This window comes from Cupressus sempervirens, chromosome 8, assembly GCF_028749045.1.
Source record: "Cupressus sempervirens isolate cs-2001-9-10 chromosome 8, ASM2874904v1, whole genome shotgun sequence".
Lineage (NCBI taxonomy): Eukaryota > Viridiplantae > Streptophyta > Pinopsida > Cupressales > Cupressaceae > Cupressus > Cupressus sempervirens.
Window position 1 is genome coordinate 790,820 of NC_143125.1, and position 13,321 is coordinate 804,140.

The window sequence follows — 13,321 nt, forward strand, 5'->3', positions numbered from 1 at the left end:
GCATAGACCGCACAACTCATTGCAAAACCCATGCCCTAAAACACACACACACACACACACACACACACACACATCTAGAGATTGGATTGAAACACTTGTACTGACGTTAATTGGCATCTTTAGTGAATTGTTCTGGCATCTAATCATAGTTCAAATTGCATACGTCACACGACTCATTGGAAAACCTGTGGCCTAAAACACATATCCTCACCCTCACCGGATGACTGCCCCACACCCCGTACGAGCATATCTATACATCTCCAGCTTCACCGTATGTACATTAGTTTGTCCCCCACAAACATCGTACAACTCAAACACTATCATATGACCTCAAAGAAGCTACTATACGGCCTCCAAGCAGTCTATACATCACTCTTACCCAATCGTACACCCTATTCAAGCTACTTTGTACAGCTATTGTGATCCAATGCACGCTTGGTCTGGAGTTTGATTCTGGCATTCTCCAAGCTCACACACCAAAAAACCAATTCCTAAAGGTTAATCAGACAACAGAACATTACAATTTCAAACATAGGTACTCCCTTATAGGAGGAGCATCAGGCATCTAGTCTAGACTAAAAAAAAATAGTGCTCTAATTTATATTGGACCGATGCAAACCTACATCAACTACTTTGAAGAAGGTTGGCGTATAACCCCAAGCATACCTCTCAAATAATCAAATATATCCTTAGCCAAATGTTTTGTGAATATGTCTTCTATATACTCCTTCGTGCTAACATACTCCAATCTAATCTCTTTCTTTGCTACCTTTTCTTTCAAAAAGTGATACTTAGTTGAAATGTGTTTTGTCTTTAAATTTAACACTAGATTATTTGACATTCTAATTTTACTTGTATTATCACAATGTATGATAATAGGCTTGGTAAACTCAATTCCAATATCCTTCAACATTTGCTTCATCCAAATTAATTTATTATATTATGTGTTCTTGTTACATATTCTGCCTCTATTGCACTTTGTGAAATGCAATCTTGTTTCTTGATTTTCCAAGAAACCAATTTTCCTCCCAAGAAAAATGCTCCAACACTAGTGTTTTTTCTATCATCAACATTTTCTACCCAATCTACATCAGTATTTTCACATAATGTGAAATCATTTGATGTCATACCATGGTCCATAATCTGAAGTTCCTTTTAAGTATTTGAAAAAAAATTACTATTGGAAGACACATCTCTTTAGGATCTACTTGAAATCTCGCCATAATTCCAACTATTTTAGCTATATCAGATCTAGTATGTGTCAAATATTGCAATCCTCCAATCATAAATCTATATCTTGTTTGAAATGCACTAAGTGATTCATATTTGCTTGATAACTTGCATCCTGTCACCATAGGTGTTCCAACAGGTTTGCAATTTTCCAATCCAAAACGTGTCAACAAACTTAAGATACTTAGTTTGTGATAGTAAAATATCATCTTTGTTTTGAAAAACCTGTAATCCCAAGAAATATTTCATCTCACCGGTCATACTCATCTTGAGTTCTTTTTCATCTCTTCTGAAAATGTTTTGCTAGCATTATCATTGCCTCCAAAAATGATGTCATCCACAAATAGTACAATAATCAAAAAAAATGATGTCATCCACAAATAGTACAATAATCAAAAAACTATCTTCATTCTTCCTTAAGTACAAACTATTTTCCACTTTACATTTCTCAAATGCCAACCTAATCAAATGTTTGTCCAATCTCACATACCAAGCTCTATGTGTTTGCTTTAGTCCATATAATGCTTTATTCAATCTGCAAACCATATCATTTTCTTCTATCAAAGGAAAGCCATCAAGTTGTTCAATGTATACCTCTTCGTCAAATTCTCCATTAAGAAAAGTTGATTTAATATCCATTTAATAAACCTTAAAATTCTTGTTAGCTACATATGCATTCTAATTGTCTCCAATCTAGCAACAGGTGCAAAAGTTTCCCTAAAATCAATTCCTTCTTGTTGTGAATAACATTTTCATACTGATCTTTCTTGATTTCTTACTACTTCACCTTGTTCATTCATCTTGTTTCTAAATACCCACTTTGTACCAATAACATTCTTGTCTTTAGGTCTAGGAACTAATTCCCAAGTTTTGTTATTTTCTATTTGCTCAATTTCTTCTTTCATAACTTTTATCCAAAAACCATCTTTACAAGCTTCGTCAACACTTTTAGGTTCAACTTGACATATTAAACATAATTCTTCACTCACCTTGTTTCTTGTCATAACTTTTAGGTGTTCCCTACTCAATTCTAATTTTTGCTCTAGGTTCAATTCTTGGTTTGTTTGTTTGGTCTTCTCTTTGTAATTCAATCTACAAATCAATGTCAGTTTCATAAAAGAATTCATGCTCAACATTCTAATTGTTAGTCCTTTGATTAGTTTCTCCATCAGAATCATAATCAAGTATCATCTCTTGAATTCTAAACTTTTCACCCACTCTCACATTAGCACTTTCAATAATAATTTTCAATCTCTTATTAAAACATCTATATGATTTCCATGTAATGAATATTCAAGAAATATACCTTCATCACTTCTAGAATCAAACTTCTCAATATCATCATCTCTTTTAATATAACACTTACTTCCAAAGATTCTAAAATATTTCACATTAGGTGTATGTCCAAACCAAAGTTCATAAGTTGTCTTACCAGTGCCTTGTCTAATTTGTACTTTGTAAATTGTGTACACTATGGTGTTCACTACTTCCCTCCAAAAGATATGTGACACATTATTCTCAAACATCATTGCTCTAGCTGCTTTGGTTATTGATTTGTTCCTTCTTTTGCTATCTCATTCTGTTGCAATATCTTAGGAGCTTAAAGCTATCTCTTTGTACCATTATTCTCAAAAAAGATGTTAAATTCATTTGCCTATATGTTGTCATCAATGTCAAAGGGGGAGATTGTTGGAAATGTGGCTAGGTAAGATGAGTTAGGGTCATCATTTATGGCAACATATATTTCAAGATGTAAGGACAATATATATTGTTGAATATTCTACAGTTAGAGATAGAAAATTGTCTAAGTGTTAGATAATTTCACTGGCAACACAGAGATTGCTTTTGGTATAGCAAAGGCTACAGAGATATTTGGCATGTGCAAAGTTAAGGGAAGGTATATCAAAGTGTCACGATGACGTACCTAAGTATACAAATTAGTACAGACAAAATTACAAGCCAAATACCACTAACGACAATATACACAATAGGAAAAGAGATATAAAGTGTTAAGGAATTACTTCAGTCACAAAATAATTACTTATGTTTGTAGGGACGACATCCTAAATGTTTACCCTAAGTCAGTGTAATGTGTGTTTACATCAAGCCGACTCCACAAGAATTTTGTGAAAAAAAAATGGTATAAGTAAAGAGTTACTTTATGCGAAGTATGTGAGATATGTGATATATGAATGCGAAGTATATGATGAACATGTGAACTATGTGCATCACATGCAAACTTATATGAGAGATCTGTGATATGAATTATGATGTTAGATCAGGCTATGCGAAGTACAACAATCAATAGGAAAGAGGTTTTTCTATCTATCTTTTTGTATAAAGCCATTGTATTGTATAATTGCATGTTAGGGTAGTGGGCTTTTCTTGCATACAGTTGTAATTTTTATACCAACTCCTACCAGGGTTGAGGATTTTAATAGGGTCTAGTCCTCTAACAAGGATTGAGACACTATATACAATTCACTGACTCCTAACAGGGCCAATATCCTTAACAAGATTGTTTTGTATAGTGGATCATTTTGTGGGTACCATCCCCGCCAGGTTTTCCCTTGGCCAAGGTTTCCCTAGTTAACAAATAATGGTGTTATGAGTTCTTCTTGTGTATGGTTTTATTTGCTATTCAACATTATTGGTTTACTTTCTTATGCACATGTTACAAAGTAATTAATAATATCTAGTTGTGGGCAAAAGTTTGTAGAATACTAATTCACCCCCCCTCTCAGTATTATCTATTTCTAACAGTCTTACCAGTGCCTTGTATAATCTATAATTTGTTCATTGTGTATATTGTGGTGTTCACTACTTCCCTCCAAAAGATATGTGACACGTTATTCTCAACCATCATTGCTCTAGTTGCTTTGGTTATTGATTTGTTCCTTCTTTTTGCTATCGCATTCTATAGCAGTATCTTAAGAGTTGAAAGCTATCTCTTTATACCATTATCCTCACAAAAGATGTTAAATTCATTTGAAATAGAATCTCCTCCTCTATATGATCTCAAACACTTAATCTTTAAACCAAACTCTTCTCAACTCTACTCTTAAATATCTTAAATTTCTCAAAAGCTTCAGATTTCTCTCTAAGATATGATATCCACATGATCCTAGTAAAATCATCAATAAGAAGCATGATGTACCTTTCACCATGAAATGCTCTTCTTCTTATAGGACCACTCAAATTTGTGTGAACAATCTCCAACTTTGTTGTACTAGTAAATATTTTGTTTTGAAATGAACTTTTCTTGTGCTTTGCCATCACACATTCTTTGCAAATCATGTTAGAGGATTTCATAATCTTAGGCAAATCTCTTATTGTATGTGTTGTATTGATCTTCATAATGTTATCAAAATTAATGTGACAAAATCTCTTATCCATAACCAACTATCATCCACTTTAGCAACAAAACATGTCATCACAATAGGGTCTAACTAAAAAACATTACCTCTAGTTCTTGTACCCGTTCCAATCAATGTACCATCTTTATCATTATTATGCGAGTCTTCTCTATAAATTGCAACTGATATCCCTTGTCAACAAGTTGTCCAATACTTAAAAGATTACATTTCAATCCATTCACAAGGTAAATCAAGAATAATAGATCATTTTCCTTTGATGTGACATGTTGCATTATTTCCAACTCTAACTATTCCTACATCATAACTATTAAATTCAACAAACTTGTTCATATCTCCAGTCATATTATGAGAGCATCCACTATCTATAATCCAATCAAACTTTTTCTTTTCAACATCTAATATTATGGCTTTTTATTCCCCTACTTCTTTCACAAGGCTTTATTCTTTAATAGCAACAAATCCTATCTCATCACCTTCATCATCACTATTTAGGAAATTTACCATCTTAAATCAAGTTCATCATCTTCATTAACAAAGAAACAATCTTTTGGAATCTATATTTGTAGGGCTTACTAGGCTTTGTCTTCATTTCTCTCTTAGGACATTTAGATGAATAATGACCAAGTTACTTACATGTCTAACAAACAAGGATTTTGATACCTTTAGGTTCTCTCTTCATAAGCAATGCAAGTCCTTCATCAATCTTCTTGACTTCTTCTTTTTTAAATGTCCATTCTTTAGCATAATCTCCACTTGTACTCGCACTCCTAGTCTCTTTGTACACTAAAAGCAATCTCAACTCTAGGTAGTCCTTAACTCTATTTCATCCATAATTAAGATGCCTACAAATTTCTAAGGAATAACTTCTTCAATTATTTGTCCTATGATGATAAGCGGGTGTCAAAGTCTTTAGAATCTTCCACATAGTCTCATCTTCTAATTTAGGGCCCGTTCGGTTGCAAGCATAGGAATTGAAGATTAGAACTGAAAATAGGAATGGGTATGGGAATGGAGAATGGGAATCGAAAATATGTATCCTAATTCCATTTGGTTCACTTGGAATTCGTTTGAGAATATGTTAATCTCTTGTTTGGTTGTTCAAAATTAGAATCCATATTGCAAGAGTTAAAAAAACCACAGAAAAAAATATTTTGTCACATTTTATCATTTCATCAATTGGAGGAATCAAGAATGGCGTTTCAAGCACTATAGATTTATCCACATCAATATCATGAATATCCAACTTCTCTCTTTTACTAATCTTTGAACTTTCCCCAAATCTCTTTGTCATTTTCCTATTTATTTTAGCTGGAGAAGTAGCAAGGGTTGAGCCTCTAGATTTGTAAATCCTACCAAAATGTTGTAATAAATGACTCTGCATCTCTGTCAATTCCATCTTTATCATAAATTTCACTTGTAATCATGATTATACAGTTACAATTATCCTACAAATATTACCAATTACAAACAAAAATTAAAGAAGTGCTTAAATCTGGGCGAGAAAGAATGTTGGAATGGAAGAAATTGCAAGAATTTTATAGGAAGGAAAATGGACATGAATGCCAAATACATGTAAAACCCCCACTCTGTCGCTGCTCACACTCTGTTGATGTTCACTGCTCGCTGCTCAAACAGATCTCGTGAAATGGCAGAGTATGAGCGAGAGTTTTTTTTTTTACTGGGTAAAAGGCTCCCACAAACCCGACAATTTATACATTTTGTCAAATTTTGGGAAAGCCAGATTGGGAATGGGATTGGCCCATTCCAATTACAAGTTTTTTTGGGAATGGACATTTTGGGCTAAAATAGGAATTCGTAATCCTATTCTCCATTCCCATTCCATGAACCAAACAAAGAATTAAAATCGTATTCTAATTTTCTAGTCCAATTCACATCATATTCCAGCAACCAAACGGGCCCTTAGTTCCACCACAACTTCTAATTCTTGCAACAATTCTAGATATCCTACTAAAGTACCCCTTTATAGTTTCATCTTCCTGCATTTTAGCATTTGAAACATGCATATCCAACTCTACAATCTAGACTTCTTTGCATATTCATCACCTTCAAATATACTTTGTAATATAATCCAAATTTCATGTGTAAGCTTCAAATTATTTACCTTTGCATATTTTGATTCTAGAAGAACTGACACAAGTGCTTAAAATGACTAAACTATCCAAAAAACTGATATGTTAACATCAATGACAAACATTGTCATGAATGCAACACATAAGCACTCAATCATCTCTCTAACAAACTGACACTCTCCCCCATAGGGCAACATCAACCATTCATGCTAACATTATCTCGTGGGCTCTTGTGCCTCTGATTGTCTGGTACTTCATGATTCTTATCTTGTGACAAAGTCTTAGATCTTGAGTTCTAGATCCATTCAAAGTATGTTTGTAAAAGGTGTTGGTGTGTGTGAGAAATGTGGATCATGTATCTACAAAACCAACACACTTCAATAATACATTAGATCATAGGGTTAGCACATATAATGAATTAAAATTAAGCATAAAACCCATGAAACTGTCTTACTGTTCTCTAACTGAGGAATGAGTATGTAAATGGAATTAATTGCTCTTAGAATTAAGACCAAATCAGTGACAGTAACACCCCTAGAACAAGAGATTCAAGCTAGCATGAATACAAGATTCAAATTAAGATAAATGAAAGCAATCCAGCATGGAGTACAATCAAGCTAAGAAACAAATCACTTAAGCTAGAGCTGAATTAGAATTGAAATGAAATGAATTAGAATTGAAAGATAGAATGCTTAATTTAGCAGAGTTTCTTTACTCTAAAATTGCCTCCCTTAGCTCTTAGAATGCTTTGTATTTATAGATTTTTCCAAGGGCTTGGGGTAGAATTGAGAACTTACTATGGTGAAGGTAAAAATAAATTAAAAATCATTTTAAGGGAATCCACTTTGATTTAAAAATTCATAAATGAAGGTCCCATTTGGATGGTTTGAATTAATTCATTTTATGTTTTGATTCAATTAATTCAATTTGAACCTTCACCATGAGATATAATTCTGCATTTAAAGGATTGACCGATTTTGGGTGATTACAATTGGGTCCTTTCAAAACCTATTTTTTCATTAATAAAAAATATATTGAATTAATCATCATTCCCATGCCCCATAAAATGGAGAAAAACAACAAATGCCTATAATGATGTGGCATCTCAACTTCCATTATCGCAAAGAAGTCATTGTTGTTCCAAATGCAAAACAATTGTGGCCAAAATGATTAAATGAAGGAATTTTAATGACATCTGTGAGACCAACAATCTAAGGGGCCCAACATCAAATATTAAGTCATCTTCATGATCTTATCTATATTTGTTCTTCGGTTATAGATCTTTATTAAGACACTAGTAATTTTTTGAACCCTTTCCTCTTCAAAAAGTTGGTTTAGGCAACCCTCCTTCAAGTTGTTCTCATACTACCCACAAATTTCTTGGTAAGATACAAACTCAAAAGTAAAGTGTCATTCAATTTTAACATTTCCTTTGTTGCGGAAAATAAATCATTGTTTTCAAGCCTCTTTGGGAATCGATCATCTACCAATCTCACACCTTAGATGATAAGACATGATTCTAAGTTGTGATACCAAAAATCTAGCCATACCCTTAATTGGCACTCGTAAGTAGTCCCTCTTGTTATCATCCCGAGTGGGGTTGAAACTTTTCACATAATGGGCTTTTTTTTTTTGCCACATTTTCTTTGTCCACATGGTAGCCTTGAATTTTTCTAACACAAGTATTTTGATCTCTTCATTAGTAATGGGATAATTTTGCAAGTCAATGTCCCATTTACTCAACCACTCCTTGTTTTGTTTCATCTACATCTTTTTATTAAGTAGTCTTTCCCCAACAACCAACGTGGGTCACTGATATTTTCCACCTTACTTAGATAGCTTAACAAAAAAAATAGCCACTGAAGCTTCCATCAAAAGCAACCCTACTTCAGCAAAGAGAATCTCATAGGGAACTGTTGATTTGAATTTTAAGGCTACTAATGATTAGATGTTTATTATTCTTTCGATTTGTTTCCGCTTGTGGTTTGAAAAGTTGTTCCCCAAAACCTCACAACCATAGAGGACAATGGGTATAACCAATGAACCAAAAGGAGTCTTTTTTGTTTTCCAATTCCCTAGCTCTACATGTTTACTCCTATTTTAAAACAAGAAACTCTCCAACCCTCTTGTATTTGTTTAGTTCTACAAGTCTCCAAACTTAGTTTGTTATGAACATCAATACCCAAGTAGTTGCCTTCCCCCACGATCTGTGATTTTTTTTTATCAAAGATGAAGTTAACTTACTACTACTTTCTCTTTAGAGAGAATATCATGATTTTAGTTTTGCTAGTGTTCACCTACATCCCAACCTTTCGATATTAACTCTTTAAGACCTTCAAGTGTTATCTCAAATCACGAGTTGTTTGTGCAATTAAAATGAGTTCATCTGCATAAAGGAACAACTTCACCACATATCCAACAAGTTGGGCACCCTCCCCTCTAATTTCTTTTGATCACATTTCAAGTTTATAAATATATAAGCCAAATAGAGTGGGAGAGAAGAGACATCCTTGTTTTACCGCAATATCATTGCCAAAGCATTTTGACATACCTCCTTTTATTTTTATTTTATCTCTTACTTGCTCATAAAGTCTCTGTAGAATTGCTCTAAGCTCATTCAAGATTTTAAGTCCCTTTGTTCTTTTCCAAAGCTTGTCTTTAGGTAGTGTCAAGGCTTTTTTGAAATCTATGAAACAACGAAAAACCCCTCTACCTTGCAAGTCTCAAACCTTCTCAATAAGGTGCATAAGAGAGATGCATTGCTCAATGGGGGAGTGTCTCGATCTAAACCCAACATGCCCCTTCACTCTTTTTCTTCTTTTTATGTCCAACCACTTATTTTGTGTTCAAACATGCTTCCGAAATTCTTACCAAGAAGTGGGTACCTTAATAGTACAGTAGTGTAAGGATTATTAAGATCATCACTCTTGTGCAGGTATAACCATACTAGTAGTTCATTTTGTGAAAAAAACACTGACTCTTTCTTTTTAAATTTTTTTTTGATGAATAGTCCTTTTCTATTAATAAAATATACTAAGAATACAATTCACAAAAAAGGGGCGGGGGATACAAGATCAGCCCATGAAAGAGTTCACACGGTCGAAGCTGGACTTAAAAACACGGCCTCAGCCAAAAAGAACAACTTTCATAAAAAAAAAAAAGAATAAACCACCTCAGTCTGCAAGGGCAATGCCAGCCGAAGGAGGAGGATCATCTTTATCAGGAAATCCCCACGTATCAATGGGATTGTGGGGCAGACTGGGAACAGTCCAGCCGTCATTAGCAGCAGCAGGATCAGGGGTAGCCTCCGCATCCTTAACCTCTGGCCACGAAGGAGAAATCGCCAAAGCCAGGCGAGGAAATTTTCCAAATTGTGTCCGTCGAGGCCCAAGAGGAGGAGTCGGGGACCAACCAGAACCACCGCGGGGTGGGGAAGCAGAGCGGCACCTCCGTCCGCCATCACCACCACTGGGAGAGCGATGGCGGGAAGCTTGGGAGGGCGGCGTGTGCAAGTGGCGGCTTGAGGACTGGCAGCGAGAACGACAACCACGAGGCGTAGAGGTATTAGTCGAGGCATCCAGAGGAACTCTAGCAATGGTACAAGGAGCATTGCCCCAGTGATTTAACAATTCCTGTAAGTGAGCAACTTCTAGGGCAACTTTATTAGCTTGCACCTGGATCTACATAATCACATTGTTACAAATGCATGCTTTAGTGTACATAGCAATGTTAACATCCAAAAAATTGTAAGTGAACAGAATAGCATTCTTATCTTTCCACAGAGAAAACAAAATTTCCATCCTGAAGGTATGCCAAATTTGAGTGAATTTTCGAGGAATTCTGGGGGAATCACCCAACAGGATCATGTGCCATGAAAATGGTTCAGGCCTGAAAGGCTTGAAAAAATCATGAATCCAGTGCCAATAATTTTGAGCGCGCTTACAAAACTAAAAAATATGCAAAAAGGACTCAGGTTGACCACATAAGGGGCATCTGGGATCAAGAACCCCAATGTGCTTGAGCCGAGGCCCCAGGGGAAGACCTTGGAAGGCAAGGCACCAAGCAAAGTGGGCAATCTTGGGTTTTGTAATAGCACTCCAAATTGTGTCAAAACGTTTTCCCCATTGAGAAAGCGAAGATTGCAAATGCCACCACTGGTTAAGCGTGTCAACCATCGAAAGATGGGGCGAGAGCCATCAGTACCCCATATTGGCCTTATAATTGGCAAATGGAGTGGAAGGATACCACTTCCAATCATGCCACCAAGGCCAACTAGACTGAATCCCCACCTTATGAACTAGGTGCATAGGAATGGAAGACAATAGAAGGTCAAAAGTCTGTTGATTCGTACTGACAAGGCGATACTGAACTTGTGTATCTTCCCATGACCTGAAACTCATGGTGACTCTTGAAAAGAGATCCTTAGGAGTTCGGATGCCACATTTGATAAAACGCAGAGCACTGGCACCTTGAATCTTGGTGAGAGGAGTACCCTGAATTGCAAACAGGGGAGACCACCAAATGTTCTATTGATTCAAGGAGAGCCCATTGTGAAACTCATCTCCAGAACAACGAAGCCACGGCTTAAGAGCTTCCCAGGTTTTCTAGATACTCTTAATAATAAATGAGCCCTGAATGGCCACTGGTTCACACATGATGAGAAGGGTTTGAAAACCAATCCCCTTCCACGCAGGTCTGTTAACAGGGAAGCCGGAAGAAATGCAGTGCTTTACCAAAATCTTCCAGGCTTCATCCCCAAAAATAGCTCGGATAATCCATTTTGCACAGAGAGCAAGGCCTTGTTTCCGAGTGGAAAGTAGGCCAAGACCACCAGACTCCTGTGGGAGACAACAAAAATCCCAAACAACTCTGTGAAAACCATGATGATCAAAACCAGAAGCCCAAAGAAAATCTCTGAGCAAACGTTCCAGCTTGAGATAGGAAGTTTTGGATGGCGCTCAACAGGAAGAATAGTAGACATGAGTGGCGGCCAGAATCTTAGAACAAATCTGGAATTTACCAACAAGAGAAAGCGGCTTGGTGATCCAATAGTCGAGCTTTTTGCTAATCTTGACAAACACAGCATTCCAAAGCTCCACAAGAGAGGCCTAGAAGGCAAAGGGAATGCCAAGAAAGTGGAAGATTTCCAAGTGAGTAACCCATTTCCACTGGAACTGGCTGAGCCAAGGTGGAGCTGGCAAAAAAAACTACCGGTAGCAAAGCGTTTTATGCCATTGGATGGCAAAGCCAAAGGCTTGACAAAAGGTGTCCAGACAATTTAAAACATTTTTTATATTTTCTTCATCCTCAAGAAGCGTAAGAAAAGAATCATCAGCAAAATGACCATTGACTAACTAGGAGGAAGAATTAGACAAGGAAATGCCACGAACCAACCCTGAAGACACAGAATGAGCTAACAAATAGTCAAAACCTTCAGCAACAAGGACATAAAGCGTTGGAGCTAGAGGGCAACCTTGCTTGATTGAACGAAAAAGTCCAAAAGCCTCAAATTGCAAATTATTGATGGTAATGCAAGCATTAGCATCACCAAAGAGCATCTCCACGGACTGAAGAAAATTGGGGCCAAAACCCAGAGCCTGAAGCATAGCCAAGATGAAGGGCCATTCAATGCAATCATAGGCTTTAGCAAAATCAATCTTTAAAAAGATAGCTTGCTGCTTGGACTTGCAAGCCCATTCCATACCTTCCCAGACAGCAATGATGTTGTCAAGAATATATCTGGACTTGATGAAGCTAGTTTGCTCAGGCCACACAATTAAAGGCAACATGTGCCTAATTTTGAGAGAGAGCGCCTTGGCAATGATCTTATAAGACACATTCAGAAGGGTAATGTGCCTCCAATTGCATATGTCCTCGGGATCACCAACTTTAGGTATGAATTTGATATTCCCTTTATTTATTATCACTCCTAAGCTTTTAGTATGATATGCTTCGAGATAGACTTTGTGCAAGTTAGGACCTATTTGTTCCCAAAGGTGTTTGTAAAATTCACAGGGAAAGCCATCACACCCAAGAGACTTGTCATCCGCCATGGAGTAAACTACCTCTTTAAGGTCTCTAAGGGAAAGAAGTTGCTCACAGTAATAGAGATACACTTTCTAAGAGCCTCCTCCTAAGCAATTGAATTTTCCTGCGAAGCAAAAACGTTCTCATAATGATGAACAAATGCTTGCAGAATGTCAGGGAGACTGGACAGAACAGTCGTTTCCTGCTTGATCTTTTTAATCCCAACATTGGTATGACGGGCCCAAAGTGCCTGAAAGAATTCCTTCGAGGCGTTATCGCCAACCTCCAACCAATGGAGATGGGCCTTGATTTGAGCTCCACAAGTAGCATAGTTTTCAACAATTTGCTTGTCATGGCTAAGTTTGGCAAGATGAATTTTCAAATCCACATCAAAGGGGTTGAAGGTAAGAGCCTCAGAGGCTTTTTTGAAGGCAAGGGTGTTGGCTTCATAAGAGCGTTTCCTAAAAATTGCCAGTTGGCGCCCATAGATGCGCAAAAACCACACAGTTCTGGTAATGACATCTTTCCATCATTGAATCCATCCCCACTGGGATGGCGGACGTGGCTCCAAATTCCAAACATGTTGGATGTGCAAGA